This window comes from Macaca mulatta, chromosome 8 (genome assembly GCF_049350105.2).
Source record: "Macaca mulatta isolate MMU2019108-1 chromosome 8, T2T-MMU8v2.0, whole genome shotgun sequence".
NCBI classification, from domain to species: domain Eukaryota; kingdom Metazoa; phylum Chordata; class Mammalia; order Primates; family Cercopithecidae; genus Macaca; species Macaca mulatta.
The window spans coordinates 81,147,145-81,153,204 of NC_133413.1; the positions used below are offsets into that span (position 1 = coordinate 81,147,145).

Below are 6,060 nucleotides of genomic sequence, written 5' to 3' on the forward strand. Positions count from 1 at the left end.
GGAGCCAAATGTTAATCACAAAGCCAATGGGGAAACTGTCTCCAGGGCATGTCAGATAACTTTATGGTGGCCACTCCCATCACAGGCCTGAGGTCTAAGAGGGAAAAATGGGTTTCTGGCCTGCTCTGTGCAGCCTCAGGACATGGTACCCTGTATCCCAGCCACTCCAGTCATGGCTAAAAGGGGTCAAGATACAGTTCAGACCATTGCTTCAGAGGGTGCAAGCCCTAAGCCTTCGCACCTTCCACGTGGTGTTGGTCCTGCAGGTCCGCAGAAGACAAGAATTGAGGTTTGGGAACCTCCTCCTAGATTTCAGACGATGTATGGAAATGCCTGGATGTCCAGGCAGAAGTTTGCTGCAGGGGTGTAACCTTCATTGAGAACCTCTGCTAGGGCAGTGCAGAAGAAAAATGTGGGGTTGGAGCCCAGCCAACACAGAGTCCCCACTGGAGCACTGCCTAGTGGAGCTGTGAGAAGAGGGCCACTGTCCTCCAGACCCCAGAATGGTAGCTCAACTGACAGCATGCACCATGTGACTGAAAAAGTTGCAGACACTCAACACCATCCCATGAAAGCAGCCAGGAGAGAAGCTGTATTCTGCAAAGCCACAGGGGTGGAGCTGCCCGAGCCTATGGGAACCCACCTCTTGCATCAGTATGACCTGGTGAAACAGGAAAGTTCTCTGACCCCCTCACAGGACTTGCAACAGGGGTGTGGCTTGTTTGCTCAGCCACTGCATGCTCAAATACCTTATAGGAGAGGGATCATGCAGACAGGCAGGTGCAGGAGCCAGGGCAGGTGCTTTTGGGCTCTGGCCCCATGGTAGCATCTAGGGGTGTGTTACAATTAATGTTTTTCTAGCAGTTGTTGTCTGCAGACAGCTAAGTGTTAAATCAGCTCAGTGGAGAGTCAGGGTGACAGCATTTTATGCCCTGCCCTCTTGGTACCCAGGTCCTTGTCCGGTGTCCAGGAAGAATCAGGTCATATAGATTTGAAGAATGGTGAATACAGGAATTTTACTGAGTGATTGAGGTGGCTCTCAGTGGGATGGATGGGAAGCTAGAAGAGTGATGAAGAGGGAAGATGATCCTCTCCTGAAGTTTGGCCATCCCACAGCCGATCTTCTGTCCGACCACACCCAGCCGAACTCCTCTCAATGTTAAGACGCTCCTTCTCTTCTCTCCTTCTCTGCTGCTCTTTTGCTCAGGGAGCCTGGGGTTTGGGATTTATATGGGTACAGGACAGGTGGGGGCATGGTGGGCCAAAAGGCAACATTTGGGCATAAAACAGGAATGCCTGTTCCTATTTAGAGCCATAGGTTACCAGGCTTGAGGATGGGGCCTTTGCCAGGGAACTGCCCTCTTCTATGCAGTGTTTCCCTGCTCCTGTCCATATCACTGGATATGAGACATGGAGCCAAAGGAGATCATATTGGAACTTTAAGGTTTAGTGACTGCCCTACTGGATTTTGGACTTGCATGGAGCCTGTAGCCCCTGTGTTTTGGCCAATTTCTCTCATTTTGAATATTTACCCAATGCCTGCACCCCCACGGTATCCAGGAACTAACTAACTTGCTTTTGATTTTACAGGCTCATAGGCAGGAGGGACTTGTCTTGTCTCAGATAAGATTTTGGACTTGGACTTTTGGGTTAATGCCGGAATGAGCTAAGACTTTGGGGGACTGTTGGAAAGGCTTGATTGGTTTTGAAATGTGAGGATATGAGATTTGGGAGGGGCCAGGGTGGGATGATATGGTTTGGCTCTGTGTCCCCACTTGAATCTCACCTTGAATTGTAATAGTCCCCATGTGTCAAGTGCAAGACAAGGGGAAGATAATTGAATCATGGTTGGTTGGGGGGTCCCACATGCCGTTTTCATGATAGTGAGTTCTCACAAGATGTGATAGTTTTATAAGGGGCTTCCCACTTTGCTCAGCACTCATTCTCTCTCCTGCCGCCCTGTGAAGAGGTGCCTTCTGCCATGATGGTAAGTTCCTGAGGCTTCCCCAATCATGTGGAATTGTGAGTCAATTAAACCAGTTTTCTTTATAAATTACCCAGTCTTGGGTAGTTTTTTCATAGCAGTGTGAAAATAAACTAATACAGTATGTAACCTGAATTTCTTAGTATGTTTATACCATATTTAATATATATGAATATATTAACTTTTTGCACAAGGTTTGGTCTCTGAGAAGACAATGAAATGCCTACTCTTTTGATTACACTGATTTTAGGATGTTGGATGAGTCCAATTTGAAAAAGACTTATTCATACTGCCACCCTGCTGTTCAAAATTTCAACATGTTGTGTTAAAGTGAGTTGCAGGTCTCCTGTTTTATTCCTTTTTTGAGTCAGGGTCTTGCTCTGTTGCCCAGGCTGGAGCACAGTGGCATGATTTTGGCTCACTCCAACCTCTGTGGGCTCAAGTGATCCTCTTGCCTCAGCCTCCTGAGTAGCTGGACCCACAGGCACACACCACTACGCCGATAATTTTCATGTTTTTCATAGAGACGGGGTTTTGCCATGTTGCCCAGGCTTGTCTCAAACTCCTGAGTTCAAGTGATCCTCCCACATCGGCCTTCCAAAGTGCTGAGATTACATTGCTCCATCATTGATGAGTGCTTAATGGACAATAATATTCTTTATGTCAGTTGGATGACACAAAGGGGAAAATGAGACTTAGATAATTTCTATTTGGCCTAAAATGTGGTGGTTTTAGTTCTTATATCTTAGAGATGTTTGACATCATAGATTAGTTCCTGATAAGGTGAGTGTCCACTTTAAAGAATTTGAGCTTCAACTAGTAGTCTTCTAGTTACCATAAACCTCTGGATAAGGAAGGGCTGGGAGGAGAGAAAGGTGTGTAATTGTATCACAGGTCCTAGTGTCAATGAAAAACGGCTCTAAACTTTTTTGCCTCAGATCACTAGCAATCTTTGAAAGTCAAAAATCTTTGATTTCTCTCTTGAGAAATTCCAACCCCCAGCTAAAAGAATTTTGCTCCTAGCTATCTATGCTTATAAGGAGGAACCAAGTTGTTTATCTACCAGAGCTGAAATTGTCCCAAGGCAAGTCACTTCTACGATTTTCAGAAACCTTGGATACAGAAATTTTTGAAACATAAACTAGAAATGTATAGCTCAATTCTTTTTTGAGTATGTGCTGTCTTAGGTACAGAAATGAGCTTGTTCAGAATTCGCTTTCTCAGGATGCAGGACGCTCTAACATGAGAGAATGTAAAATCAAGATTCCAGGTTAACTTGCAATTCATGATTGCTCTTCTGCCTTTGCCTTGATTATTGAAAGGAATAAAGTCTTTGAATTTTGTCCTAAGGACTTTGGTTTAGAAGAGTATTAATCAGTTTTTCCTTTCCACCATTTGTTGTAAGCTTCCACAGTAGAGTATATTCGGATGCTACCCTGAACTTTTCAACTTTTCTTTCTTTCTCTTCCCTTCTTTCTTTTTCATTTTCCCTCCCTCCCTCCCTCCCTCCTTCCCTCCCTCTCTTCCTTCCTTCCTTCCTTCCTTCCTTCCTTCCTTCCTTCCTTCCTTCCTTCCTTCCTTCCTTCCTTCCTTCCTTCCTTCCTTCCTCGTTATTTTTTTCTTTCTTTTCTCCTTCCCTCCTTCCTTCTTTCTTTTCTTTTTTTCTTTTCTTCTTCTCTTTTCTTTTCTTCATTTTAGAGACAGGGTCTCACTCTGTCACCCAGGCTGAAGTGCAGTGGTATAGTCCTGGGCTCATGCCACCCTCCCATGTCATCCTCCGGAGTTGCAAGGACTACAGGTGCACACCACCATGCTCAGATAATTTTTATTTATTATTTATTTTATTTTTCCTTTTCTGTTTTGAGACAGAGTCTCACTCTGTCGCCCAGGCTAGAGTGTAGTTACATGGTCTTGGCTCACTGCAACCTTCACCTCCCAGGTTCAAGTGATTCTCCTGCCTCAGCCTCCTGAGTAGCTTGGATTACAAGCATGTACCACCATGCCCAGCTAATTTTTGCATTTTTAGTAGAGATGGGGTTTTGCCATGTTGGCCAGGCTGGTTTTGAACTTCTGACCTCAAGTGATCGCCTTCCCAAAGTGCTGGGATTACATGCATGAGCCACCACACTTGGCTCAACTTTTCTTTTTTTCTTTTATTTTCTGCCTTTTTATTTTTTACTGTTGATTTATTACACGTCCCCAGGGCTTTATCTTTATTTTTTTTTCAATATCCTGTTTGGCAGCTTCCTTGGTTCTTTTTACCCATATGCAGAAGAGCTGGGCAGGCCACGTGGAGACAGGCAAAGGCCTTGGAGTTCTTCTCCTCCTCAGTGATGACTTGGGCTTTCTCCTTCTTATAGACATTCTGGATGGGCCTAAGTAGTCCTGTCAGCTACTGGGGCAATTTCAGTTCTTCAGCAGAACTGTCTCCCTTCTTGGGGGCCAAAGGCTTCCTGGGGAAGAGGATGAGTTTGGAGCGGCACTCCATCGGCACTGCACATTGGCTTGCAAGGACTCAGTGGACTTGTTTTACCTTCTTGGATCCACAGAGATGCCAGTGTTCTGTGCCACCTTCTTGTGAATACCAACCACCCTTAACTCGCCATGCTGAAGCCCTGGCCAGCATGTACTCTGGTGTGATATCTCACCGTGCAGCACCTTACTATGGACCAGATGGGTCCAGACGTGGATGAACCATGTAGCCACGCAACACTGCCAGTGCTTGTGGAAGTGGGATTTCAAGATCATGCCTTTTCTGCTGAGCTCCATGGCTGACTACGGCCCTCCTGTGCAAGAGAACAACCGAGGGGGAAGGGCTCAACTTTTCTTAAATGACAAAGAAGAAAGAGAATTTAACTGTAGTTTGCTGTTTTTAGTAGCCTGGTATGGCAATTCACACCAGCTATTTGAGGTTGAACCTTACTACTTACCAGTGAGAATTGTTAATTAAGAGGAAAGAAAATAAAGTAACGCATAGAAAGTTCAATGAATACGTGAGACTTAGGGGCGTTAGAAATTTGAAGACAGGCACTAGCTGGGAATAAATATGAAAAGGGATAATTACTTATAATACTCAGAGCAATAAAAAGTAGAAATGACAATATGTTTTCTTAATAATATCAACAATGAACACTATTTTTTATCATAGTAGTAAAAAAAGTTTTTATATATATGTATATACACACACACACACATATATATATATATATATTTTTTTTTTTTTAGACAGAGTCTTACTCTGTTGCCCAGGCTGGAGTGCAGTGGCACAATCTTGGCTCACTGCAACCTCTGCCTCCTGTGTTCAAACGATTCTCCTGCCTCAGCCTCCTGAGTAGCTGGGATTACAGACACGTGCCCCCACACCTGTCTAATTTTTGCATTTTTGGGAGAGATGGGGTTTCACCATGTTGGCCAGGCTGGTCTTGAACTCCTAACCTTGAGTGATCGCCCCTTCTCAGCCTCCCAAAGTGCTGGGATTACAGGCATAAGCCACCACGCCCAGCCAAAAGTTCTGATCTCATGCTGTTAATTTTTTAAAAAATTCAAACCCACAGTAGCTTTTTATCTACTGCAGTGCTGACAATGAACCCAGACACGATCAACATTTCCGGAAGGTCTTGCAAGAATTGCTTGAAGAACAATTGATTCTATTCATATTCTTTTCTTTATTCCTGTTCATAAACTTACATGGACCTATGGAGCTACAGTGAATTTTTGTTTTTAGAGACAGGGTTTCACTCTGTCACCCAGGCTGGAGTGCAGTAGCATGATCACGGCTCACTGCAGCCTTGACTTCCTGGGCTCCAGCAATCCTCCCACATCAGCCTCCTGAACAGCTGGGATCACAGGTGTGCACCACCACACCTGGCTACTTTTTGTATTTTTTGTGGAGATGAGGTTTCACTGCATTGTCCAGGCTGGTCTCAAACTTCTGAGTTCCAGTGATTCACCTGCCTCAGCCTCCCAGTGTTGGGATTGCAGGCGTGAGCCACTGTAGCCAGGCCCTCTCTGTCAAATATTGATGGACATTTGAGTTGTTTTGAGTTTTGAGCTATCATGATTAGTCCTCTTATGAA

At 44.7% G+C, this 6,060-nt stretch overlaps 1 pseudogene; it reads right to left on the reverse strand.

The window, feature by feature from the left end:
• Positions 1 to 4,159: 4,159 nt before the first annotated feature.
• LOC100429532 (large ribosomal subunit protein eL13 pseudogene) lies at positions 4,160 to 4,753 on the reverse strand (annotated as a pseudogene).
• Between the last annotated feature and the right edge of the window lie 1,307 nt (positions 4,754 to 6,060).